This window comes from Phalacrocorax carbo, chromosome 8 (assembly GCF_963921805.1).
Source record: "Phalacrocorax carbo chromosome 8, bPhaCar2.1, whole genome shotgun sequence".
NCBI classification, from domain to species: domain Eukaryota; kingdom Metazoa; phylum Chordata; class Aves; order Suliformes; family Phalacrocoracidae; genus Phalacrocorax; species Phalacrocorax carbo.
This window is the reverse complement of record NC_087520.1, coordinates 1,432,421-1,445,203: the sequence shown is the minus strand read 5'-3', so window position 1 is coordinate 1,445,203 and position 12,783 is coordinate 1,432,421. Positions and strand designations below refer to the sequence as shown.

At 42.1% G+C, this 12,783-nt stretch overlaps 1 protein-coding gene across 6 annotated transcripts in view; it reads right to left on the bottom strand.

The window, feature by feature from the left end:
• The window catches only part of NR3C1 (nuclear receptor subfamily 3 group C member 1), a 71,453-nt gene that overhangs the window by 38,403 nt on the left and 20,267 nt on the right, over window positions 1-12,783 (bottom strand). The window lies entirely within an intron of this gene.

Sequence of the window (12,783 nt, the reverse complement as noted above, 5' to 3'; positions counted from 1 at the left end):
AGGAAGCTCTGTTTAAAAGTGGAACTGATACTAAAAGAAAGTTAAGATGGTAAATTCTTCAGTGCATGAACTCCATTTCCTTGTCTGTCTGTCTGAAGCATTGCACAATGTGCCTTTACCCTTGGCATAGGCTTTCACACTTTTTTGGTCAATGAAAATAACACATTTACATGCGGAGCCGTCTATTATGGAATATTAACCAACGTGTTGCATTCTGGGCTCCGCTTCAGTGGCAATAGATGGAGAAGAGGGACGGGGACGTGTGCCAATTCTAGGTTTTGGCCTCAGTCCATTTGATGCGGATCCAGGATGACTTGGGTGACTGTTGAGTCATAGGTTGGTTCAATTGACATTATTTTACATTTGACTAGTTATTGTTCTTTAAACTTTGATCGGGAGTCCAGGAGCTCAGAAAACATCAGTGAACCAAAAAGAAGGGGCCAAAGCAGAGTTTAAACAAGATTCTTAAGCAAGGAAAGTGCTGTCCTTAAATGATGTCTGCTTTTAGCAGAGATAGCTAAAAAACCAAAACCTACCTCGCAATTTAAAAAATTTCTGTTATATTGCCAAATATCTGTAACACTCAATATTAACATCAAAATTACTGAAGAAGGTCTGAGATACCCTCCTCCCTCCATTCACATAAAGGTGGGAAGGAGAAGCAAACTTTTTCCCCTCCCAAGTAAATAAATCAGTGAATGACTGCTATTTTAAACAGATATAACAGTAAAATATTACTGAAATATTAGCTAGTCAGTGTGCATCCTGTTAATTCACTTCAGCCAATACTCAATCTAGGAGTGAAAACAAAAGAATTTAAAACCCAGAAGTTACCATTTCGGTACTGAAGGCAGACTTCTGTCTGGGCTAAGAGTAGCCCATAAATACTACTGGTTTATGTTTTAAAAACATAGGTGTGTTTCACATGGATGTGATCAGAAATGAACTCGTTAAATGCAGTCCATCCGTCCAACAGGAGACATTTTTAGTGACCACTGACTCCTCTTTTTTTCAACAGGTCTACATGACTCAATTTTTCCACTCCATTTTACCTCAATTTCAGATAGCAGGTATGTTTTCAGTAGGTTTTGATCCCCTGTGAGGGAAATTCAATGATAAATCCACTTGTTTTCAGAAAACTGATCAGCAGCTAAAGAAACAAGCAAAGGGAAGACCTGAGCCATCTTTAATAAGAGAAACGCAGCATGAAGGGAGACTGGGCTTTGTTACAATACGCTAGCAAGGAGGGAAGCAGCTTTCAGAACAACTTTCAAGAGCATGAAAACTAAACAAAAACCAATAAAAACATCATATCTTGGGTACTTTGCTGAAGACAAAAATACTTCTGATGATTTTGAGATCTTAGTCACAGAGGAGGATGACTGCAAGATGCTCCTCTCGGTGCTGAAGGCCAGAATTGAGGTCCAGCGCCTACTTAGTATAAAGAATTGTGTAAGGTGCTCCCCCCATGCGCACGGATGTTCCAGACTTAGTCATGAGCCGTCACTTCACTTGAAAGGGTAAAGATTCTTTTTTACCACAACAGAGAGAGAGAACAGTAATTCCTGCAGGAAAGATAAGGAGCAAATTCAAAATTCTCGGTGACTTAAAGGTCAGAAAGCAGCTGAAGGACAGACCACCGTGATGGCGCACTGCTGAGTTCCCCAAGGGAACGGCTGAGGCCTCCCACGCCGAACGCTACCAACAGGTTTTCTTTCATGCTTTATGTTTACTTTTTGGTGCATTTTATCCTTCGTATCCAGACCTGTGTGTGTACCCGACAGAGCTTAAAACCGAGAAAACCTGTCTAAAAAGGTATCCCCCAAAGTCTTACGAACACTTTTAACGCCCTTAATAACACAATTTCCCTTCACTTCGGCTGGCCTCTAACACATTTGACGCAAAGACTATTTAGAAAACCACTCTTCCCCACACACGAACAGGAAGAAAAGGATGTAATAAGTTTGTTTATTGATGTAAAATCAGCCACCTAAACTTGTATAATATTTTCAGAAGGACAAGCAACAAGTGCTACCATAGACCTGTGAGATATGCATAGCTATTGTTGACTGAAAAGTGCCATGAAAACGATGTACTTTATTGAATTATCTAGTAGAGTGCTATAATGACTTTTGTCAACACTGTTAAGCAATTACAGATATAATTTCTGCTATAACATGCGTACGCAGTACGTTATTATCTGCTTTTATTTCCACCGGGCATCCACACTCAAGGCTATCAAGATGTTTCATCACACCCCTCTTGTTGCATACTCCCAGATTTTACAAGCACTTCTGGTCTTGCTTTTTCCCCCCCCGCCCCACGATACTTTTGGGTCTTGCCTTCTTTCTCTCTCCTGGCTTTTGCATATTATTTTACCCACTTTCCTCTGTCCTCTTCCTCTACCCCTCCCTGTCAGATGAAGGAAGCTCTATTCCTTCCTTGCTGAGCCTCACATGGTTTCCTGGCCACATTGTTCATCTCTAACTCTTTGTATATTTTCTCTTCCTGAGCAGCACTGGGAACCCCTCCCAATTTAAACTCCATCTGTAAACTTCATTACCGGGCTGTTTACCTCCCTCACATAACTATCATGAAGGTGATTAGGCAGATAACCCTAGAGTCTCTCCACACCACCTCTTTTCCCCGAGAGCATCTTGCGTGTCTTACGGTCCGCTCTGCGCACTGTGTGGTTATTTCAAGTTGGAAGCAGTGGGAGCTCCAACATTCCTTCAGAAAAGTATTAAAAACTTCCCTGGTGGGAAACTATGTTCTGCTTTCCTGAATTTCAGTGTTCATTACAGCTAGATGCACTCTTATTAAGGTCCTGAGGGCCATTACAAATCTTTCACAACTCATCACTATCTATCATTATCTTTCAGTGTCGTTCACTAAGAATTTGGTCGCTCATATGTGCTAGTAGAATAGCTCATCATATCTCAAATAGAAAACTTTGTAATTAACTAAGGTCATTGCTCAAGATTTAATGTCATACGTTTTGTACTCGCATCTGCAGCAAGTGTTTAAGTCATTGCTGTTTGGTTTACAAAGTCTGTTCCAGTAGGAGAGCTGTAGTATTCCTTACAGAAAAATGCAAAGTCGTTTACTACTGAAATAGTAGTAAATGAAATATGGCAGAATTCACTGTATGATGATTTAGAAGTGGCTAGAGACCATTCTACTCACCACCAGAAGAGAAGAGGTGTGTAATTCAACTTTTGCAGCCTACATATTAGCCGCTAGGTCCCTACCTCCTTACAAAAGTACAATTATAAAGGCTACTGATAAAACAAGTATTTCATCAGTTTCTCGTATTTTTCATGAAACCAAACAATATAAAAACACAAAAATACTGCTTTTTGAGCAGCAGCTAGGAAGGGTTTCGAAGCACAGACGGTGCTATAAGAACCCAAAAAGAACATACAAGGGATGGAAATCTGGCAAAGCCAAAGACACAGGAGGGAAGGAAAAAAAGGATTATCTGCCAATTCCTTCAAACATTTCCGTTATCCGTCAGATGAACAGTCAATCAATCAGTCCTACGTTTTAAAAATATTGACATAAAGCAAAGGAGGGAAAAAAGAAAGATGCACGTCAGTCAGATATTATCAAGATGACCCCATTGTGGTACAACTTTCATGTACCCAAGTCCCAGCTTCATAATCAGCTTGCCCAGAAGCGAGTACTCCAGAAACAGAGCAGGCCAGCATTCAGACTGCCCTGGTGCAGACCCCACAGGGCTGCACACCGCCAGACCGACAGGAACAAGCTTTTGACTCCAAATAATTTTCTGTTACGCCTTAGGTAGTTGAGCACACCTTCTAAGCCACCGTCAATGGGCGCACAAGCATCTCCTGCTCTGACGGACGCCCTGGCAGCAGGCAGTGCTCTTCAGAGAGCACACGCTGGCGCCCTGCTCCTGGGTATACCAAAGATAGATGCATCAAGACCCTTGGCGCAACTATCAAGACAGAGAGTACCCCCGACAGCAAAGGTCCAATTCCTTTCCTTATTAATAGCTCAAGCTTAGCATGGAAAAGAAACTAAAAGGAAAAACTTGAAACTCAAGAAACTATGCCTGTATCTGTAAATCACAATTTACAGATTGTGTAAAAACGAAATTATTTTCCTCACGGTAGTGTCCACATCTCTCATTGTTTTAAAATGCTGCACCTCTTGCTGCCCTTCAGCATCAGCTGTCTGAGCCTGGCTTTGGTTTGTAAGTAAAGTCTGAAACTGATACCTAAACACATAAACCAAGTTTAATAGAGGAGGGATGTGGACATTGAGGAAGTCTTAATTTTTCAAATAAAAAGCACACTATGATGCTTTTATCTACAACACAGCATTCTGATTTTAAATAAGCATTTTTCACATTGCAGTAACAATATCTTGTACTGTTACTGCATCTTCAAGAGTCATTGATCAAACAATTCAGCAAACTTCAATCCCATATGAAATTCTCTCTCATACAAAAGTTTTTTCACCCTTGTAAAGCCTTTCTGGGATTCATGTAGCTTCAGAGACATTAATTCAATTACTAAACACAGGAAAGTGGTTAATCTTTGCTTATTTTTAACAGGGGTTGAAGCTGAAGCTGCACATAAGCTTCCAGACGTGTCAACAGAAACAGGGTTCCAAAACTAGAGGGCAGCCGGGATCAGCCCGGTTCCTCCAGAGCACTGCTCTCTCGATCCAGGTTCTTAAAAGCCCCTGATAGCACGTAGTTACCGCACGACTATGTGAAGGTGAAATAAGTAACTGTACGATTGAAGACTCACGTTATTTCCAGCTTGTGCTAAAATTGGTTAGACTACAGAGTCTCTGAAGTAACGACCAAGTCCAACATTTCTGTTGTGCCACTTAACATGTTTCATCTGAGAAACATTAAACAAAGGTCAAATTGACAAACAAGAAAGTTTGCTAATAGGAACAAACTGCACATCGATTGCACACTTAACTCTTTGTTTCAGTAAGCTCTTCTTAAAGCCTGCGGTTAAGCCCATGTTTAAAAAGGGATTTGCTTTGCACAAGTTTATGACTGAACATGCAGTGCCACCGCTGTTACACAATGAGGTGTTAGCCGTGCATCAGCTTGCGGTGTTTTTAGTTTTCACCTTGCCTAGAGAAGTTCCCTCAATCTAAAGTACTCCTGACAGCATAATAACGGGATCTAGCTGGGAGAGACAAACCAGATTTTGAAAGTTAAAGTAATATCTGCTTCATGCAGAATGGACACAGCCTTCATGTTTCAGCGTCTCAAATGGCTGAGTTTTAAATTATGACTGAGATGGTATCAACAAATAAACCACCACCACACTACAGAAAATGAAAACTAAAAATCACTAACAACTAACACATCCTAAGAATAAAGTTTTAAAAATTTAAACTTAGGGTCAGACTTATGGACCAAACCAGTTTCACATAACTTCACAAACCAAAGGAGGTACTAATTTCAGAAGCATTGCTACGATGAACGCTTCCCTAGGCAATCCACAGAAACACTTAACAGCAAAGAATAATTCAAGCCTGTTTCTCCCCCCAGCTGCCTAATGTAGAAACTGAACTTTAGATAATTATGCTCTTAAATTTGAGACCTCAGCACACCTAAATTTAGATGAGGTTAACCAAGGCTTGAATATAAATTATACTCAAATTGATATGAGGGAATTATTTTCTTAAGTTTTTTATTTTCTTATTTCTGATGCTGAATGCATAATCACTATATATAGTTTTTCCTAACTGTAATATACATTTTCCTGTTAACCCCTATTCTGTTGTCAAGACATAAGAATTGATTCTCCAAGGTGGTGACCTACTGTCACTTCCAAGTGGCTTCCAAAGCCGTGGACGCTGAGGACTCCCTACTTTGGGAAGAAAAACAAAGCAAGCACCATGAGAGAAATATAATAATTGTCTCTAACTGATAACACTAGAAAAACAAATCCACCAACTTCCATTATTTATGCTACTTCTCTGTATTTTGGAAGCTGTGGTGGTTCAAAAATCTTGGAACGGTCACAACTTAAACCATTTTTGCGCTGCAACAATCCACAGAGAAATAACAAACAGAGCCAAAGGTCTGTAGTTTTTCATCTTACTTATAGATGGCTTGAGTGAGGCCAAGAACTGGAGATAAGCAGGCCACCCTTTTCAAGCAGAGAATGATAAGTGTTTCCCTGTATTGCTTATTCTTGCAATTTTAATCACAAGTCTTGCAGCATCTGGCATTCTTCCTTTAGCTCCGCTTAAGGGCTTACAGTTGTGAGAATCTCTCTTTTCTCAGAAAATCTGTACTGAGCTGAAAAACATATGCACCGAAGGGTTAAGAAGGCAAAGGAGCACGTCCACTTGAGTATTTTTCAGCATCTTATGATTAAGCCGAGCCTCAAACCATGGTGCTTGTAGTGTTTTTAAGCTTTAAAAGAAAAACTTGAAATATTTTAAGATCTTTGAATAAGGAGGAGGCAAAGTCCACAGCTCACTGCTAGCACTGTGTGAGAAACCCCAGCTCCAGACCAAGTGAGTACACTGTTAACGGACTGCAAGAGGTTAACGGCCAGACTCGAGGGCATGTACGTGGGGCTGTGTACACGTGCACACACCCTAGAAGTACGTGCAGGTATTTTCCGAACTCTGTGTATTATGGGAATATAAAACACCCAGATGCCTGAAGCCCTACAGAGATTACATGTCGCAGAGCCGGGTGAAGGACTAACCACAGCCTGAACTGCATCCAGTAACATGGGTGCTCATCCTTCGCTTTCTTCCCCAGAAACCTCTGAAGACATGGAATAAACTCATCTTTGCTGCTCTCCTACTGCAGTACCAGTAGCTTTCTTACCCCAGCTGACAGTCACTTGAGAGCACTGTAAAGTCAGAAATAATGGAATTAATTCTTTTCAGGCTGACTTTTTCTGTTCAAGATTTTTTAGTAAAGCCACCAAGCAAAAAACATAGTTTTATAAATATTACAGGGACTGTCATTTACACAAACCAAGGGCTTGAAAAGACCAGAGAAACCACTAAGTAATCTTAAGTTGATCATGAAGACAGGAAATGGCCTGGATATGCTTTAAAGTGTTGAAGTGTTAAAATGGAAAATTAATAATGAAGAAAACCCATTCAGAATACTCAAACCAGTTTCTACTAAGTATTATTGCTTTCAAAAGCGGCCTTTAAATTCAGTCCTGAATTACTGTATGAAAAGAAAAGTTTTCACACACTAGTTGAAAGGAGAGCTTCCTCACACCCGTCTCAGGTAAAACAAGCATTTTACTTCACATTTATTTGAGGAAAAGAACACAGCTCCTATAACCAAGGTTCACTCTCCTAAAAATCTCTGCTATTTTGATTTTCCAAGATACAGAATGCCAGGTCTCCTCCTTAGACTTTCTAAAACTTTGCAAGACACTCAAAATGCACCAGTTTGTTAATAGCCAGACTTTCATTCCCTCACCATCGTCACCGCAAACCGGCACGACCGCCTGTGTCGCAGGCAGCTCTGTCACCCCCAAGGAGGCAAAACCAGCCCAGTAGCTGCCAGAAGTGCAACTGCTACTACAAACCAGCATTGCCTGGGTGAAGATAGTCCTTTTCTAAATAGATATGCACCTATACAGATCACAGAAGGAGATAAAATTAAGTTGGAAGTAGGGTTCTGTAGAAAAGCGAGGTAAATTAGCCACAAGAATACCTGTGTTGCTGTTTCAATTGTATTGCCAAGGCATGCTCTGATTTCTTTTCCACCTCAAACTAAAGGCAAGAAGAGAGGGTCTACCCAAGAATGCTGTTTAAGAAACAATTAGCGTAAAGTTCCCTGTAAAAGAAGATTTGCTTTAACATCCAAACAGTCGTGAAAGGACTCCACCAAAATCACCTGCCCATATATTTATCCCAGACCGAAGAATTAATGAGCCGGAATGAATAACATACAACTGAGTTCGTGCTTTTGAAAAAAATCCTTCCGTCTGAAGAAGGGAGCCACAACCATGAACCTCAATCCATGTGCTGAAGCTTTCCCAGCATAAGTATGTTGTTGTGGAATACCTGAGCATGTTTTGAGGGGAGAAGGAAAGGGACGCGGGAAAGGAAACAAGTTTCCTGGCAGATCTTTAGCATAATTACACAGGCAAAAAGATCAATTACGGGCATTCATTCAGTCTAATTATTCTCCAGCTTACAGCATAGACATATTTAACTTACCATTACATAAATTTGATCACTCAAATATTGGAAGAAATCTAGCCACGCAGGTGCAAAAGGCCAGGTTGTTCTGGCCAGATGTGTCCTGGGACCTGAAGTGCTTCACTGAACATTTTGATTCATCTTCCCCTACCTTGTAGTTCAAAATACACAGCAGTATTTTCTGTGAATGGTAATTTCCAAGGCTGGGCACAAGCGGCCGAGTGCCGGCTCGGCCACACGCTCGCCCCGCACCTTTTGCGTAGAGAGGGCCAGCCAAGAGCCTTGACGTGTCCTGAGCACCTCCTTCTGGGGCGAGCATGGCTTCCACAAAAAACGAACCTCCCAACCAGGGAAAGAGAATTCCTGTAAAACTGCTCCACAATTAAAGAAAAACAAAAAAAAAGAAGAAGAAGAAAAAAAAAAAGAATTTGAAGACCAGGCGCTGCTCGACCCACCATTTGCAATGCTGTTTCTTGAAGGCTTTTAAGCAAAGGTCAAAAGCTTCCTCCCAAAAATGCTTAAGACCCAATATCTGGTCTATATCTTTCCCATCCCATCTGCATATCTTTCCCTAATTTTAATATTTAGGCCAGAAAAGCTATTTAATTAGAGGGGAAAAAAAAGTTTTATTTCTTGTATTTGAAGGGAAAGGAAATGACCAAGTAAAAAGGCATTCTTCTGAGCCGGAATGCAAGTCACAAGCTGCGGGATAGCTGGAGGCCAGCTGGCACGCAGCCCATTTACAGTAAGTTGTTTACTTGTTGTCTAACCGCTGATAGCTACGGAGAGTGGATCCACGAATCCAAAAAAGAACTAACTTTTCTGTTCAGAGAGGAAGGAAGAACAAAGCAGATGATAAAAATATTCCCCGATGGCTACTACGGTCACTTCAGAATCAGTACAGCTTTCTCTTTTTAAAGATGATTAAAAAAATTAATGTAAAATTAAAACCCTTATGCATCAAATGAGACAAAAACATTTTGATACAAGCAAGAACTGTATTACTGAAGAGAAACAATGCTGCTATGTACACGTGCCCCATTTGAAACTCTAGCTTTCAGGGCTCTGTGCTCCTCAAGCAAGTTAAAGTACAAATCACGTGCAAAACCAAGATGATATACGTGTCACAGGCATTTAATTCCTTTTAAGAGCTCTCAGTTATTTAAGACTAGGTTTAACCTTGTGACTCTAGAGAAAAAAACCTGCTGATGGGTGCTTGTAAATACTCCAAGTGCTGAAAGGCAAGTAAGACTGCCCATACACAAATGCGTTCAGGGCAGTTGCACTGCACGTGAAGTTTGGGGGTGCCAGCCCAGGCAGCGGCTTCACCGGACGGCGCGCGCCGTCCTGCCGAAGGGAGCCGCAGCCTTGGGACGGCGGCGGGAAGCGCCTCTGTCCCTCCCAAACGGGGGGCAGCGGCTCAAGGGTTTTCCAAGCGGCTCCTGCTCCCTTCTACCGGTGTAAAGCGGACCAAGCCGTGGGGGCTGAGCCGCTGGCTGACGCCGCAGGCTCTGGGGTGGCGGCTGCGGCTCAGACATGCCCTAAGGACCCGGTTGGGGCAGGAGCAGCCCTGGAAGCGTCCCGGGGGCTGCCGACCCCCTGGCCCCCGGCGACTGACCGCACAGGCTGCTGCAAACCAGCAACCACATCCCGGCGTTTTTAAGCCAAACGTAGAGCTACTGTGTAAAACCGCCGCAGATTCAAAGGAAAAAAATATATTACTAACGTGTGGATATTCTGTTAATAAGCCTAAAAGGCATCACAGATGTGAAGAGGTAATGAGAAGACGTTTGATCCTTATTCTGTTACTCATTCACGGAACAGCAGGTGCTGCCGCGCTGAATTCGCATCTGCATTTGATGTCAGTCAGCACGTACTAATCCCAGTCCCGTGATTACAGCCAGAGACTAGGGCTTGGTGGAGAGCTGACAAGTAGCTGACAGGTGACATCCACTTAGATCTCTTCTTGCTTCACACAGACAGTTACAAAAATCACAGCTTGCTGAAGAAAAAGACCTTATTCTAAACCATCTTTCAAAACAAGACGCTCTAATCCCGCTTCACATGCTGGGACTGACCAACGGACTTCAAACTCATGACTCAAAATGTTTGTCTTACATTTGCATGTCTACCCCGAGACAAAACTGGCCTGTTACTTCTTTAAATGATATTAAATATCAAATATCACCCTTCTATATGTACCTTCTGCTCAAATAAATGTAAGTTTCATTCTGAAAATATTAATATATACTTGCGTATAGTTTAAGTGATTGCCAGTTGGTGAGAGAATGGAAACAAGTATCACTGGGTGGGGAAAAAAATCAGTTTTCATTGGCCAGAATGCTTCATCAAGTGAATTCCAGCAGGCCTATCCTGCCAACTGCAAACCTAGAAATTGTTTATCAAATGCATCAGCACAATCTAGACCGATTCGCCTGCATAAAGCTGACACTGGGACTAGCAAAAGGTTCTGTGTAACGAGATGAAAGGTACAGGTAACAAAGAAGGTGGCGAGACAAGGGCAAGCGGTCGAGCTGGATGCCTCAGTACGCTCCAGCTCAGAAAAGAGACTAAATCCAGAAGTAGAGGGAGCAGAAAAGTTTCAGTTCGAGCTCACAGAAGAGGAGGAAGGAGAAGAGGGGGTTGCTGTGCTCGGATGGCAGCGTGGAAGCCCAGGCGGCGATCCCACGAGCAGGCTGTCTTCCCGCAGCGGCGGGGCGATTGATCAGCAATGCGTGCAGAGACGCAGGGCAGTAACAGAACCGAAGAGCTTTTACAGTGGGGGGCTGTTTGGTTACTTATTATTTGCATTTATGCATAAATAAGAGACAGAGGAAGTTGGATATGCAAAAATTATGTTGCCTGAATGCTCAATATAGCTGTAACTTTCTGAATTAATGATCACCATAATTTTTAAAGATGTAAGGTTGGTCATGCTCACCGAGAATTCCCTGCGCCCCGCTGAGGATTCCCCTGCCTGCACGCCTGGCAGAACAGAAATCACGTAAACCCGTCCTTTGGCTCCATCTCCCCCCAGTTACCAACTTACCGGCTTCTCCCCTTTCTCCTGCCCTCTTTCTCCATTTCCCCTTTCCACTCTCCTTCTCCAAATCATTCTGTTTTGTCTTGATTTTGAAGTACTGGCTGATGCAGACCTGGCTCATGCCTCCTCACAATGGGTTCCCCCCCCGCTATTTTCTGTGTTTCTAACAATAGGCAGATTCAGATGAAGAAACACACGTGCCCCGTACCAAACACACGCTGATTAGTTTTCAAAGACCTTCAGTGCTTAGTTTTCAAAGTCTTTCTGAAGTAGAGCGCAAGAAAGGATTTATTAGAAATATTTTTATCTAGTTTTCACAAGTACCTAAAAGGAGAGACAATTAATGTCAATCGCTGTCTTTCTCAGCAGGACCATGAGGCTGAAAAATACAAAACCTCAGTTAGCTTTTAAATGTGGCTGAACTCATCAACAGCAAAGAGGTCGGAGGTATCACCACCTGTAAGAACTGCAATACCCTTCTGCATGTATATGTACAAATTTTACATTTTCTGCACCTTTGTTTTTTCATATGAACTATTTTTATGTCAACAGCTTCCAGAAGGATTAAAAAAAAAAAAAGCACTGAACTAAATAAAGCACCCCCCGCCTGCGAAAGGTACGTAGTGTATACATTGAGAGCGATCTTGTCTTGGTTGTGCTGCCAATAATAGAAAAAGGAAGTAGAGACTTGAATAACTGAGAGATCCAAAATAAAAGGTGAACATGTCAACGTTAGCGAGCGTTACAAAATCATAATCAAATATTTGATTCAGAGTTTTGAGACGCGGGATGGTAATAACTATGGCAACCCCCACCGAACGCCAACAGTTTGGTGAGCATGATGCTGCAGAAGTATTAATAAAAGCAGACGACACCAGAGACACCTGCAGAAGGAAGAAGTAATAATGTTCTCCAGTTCACAATGATCTTGCTCAGCAACCTAAGCAGAAAATAATGGAGACAAACTACCGTGAACATCTACTGCTGGAGAAGTCACAAGCAATTCAAATGCGCAGGCCAAGAGACAGGGCTGTGAAAAGAAGGATCTCAGGTGGTCCAGGGCAGCGAGAAAGGTAAAACAGCTCTTCCTCGAGGAACTGCTGTACATACACCGTGCAGTCCTACAGCTTTGCTTTTACATTTCTGTGAGCAAATTGTGACATGTGACGGTAAGGATGGGACTGCTCAAAGGCTAACTTAAACAAAAAGAACATTTCTTTTGAAGTTATCTGAAAACACTACTTGACTGAGCTCAGAAATAAGAGCAAGAGAGCAAAGCAATGCACACTGGGGCGAAACAACATCCAGCGAGGATGGTGCCGTGAGCAACTCCCAGCCTGGTCTCATTTACAAGCATGAAAAGTTCTTCAAAATACAACCTGGAGAAGCTAGTAACTCTCATTTTAACAGCAACATCTACCACTGCAATGTCTAGTCATCAGCTTGTTGGTATTACTATTCACTTTTCACATGTTGTGTAAGGGTAAGTCCAAGCAATTAATACTTTGCAGTACCTCAGGACAACCCTTTTTGCTTAGAGAGAATTAGGAAAG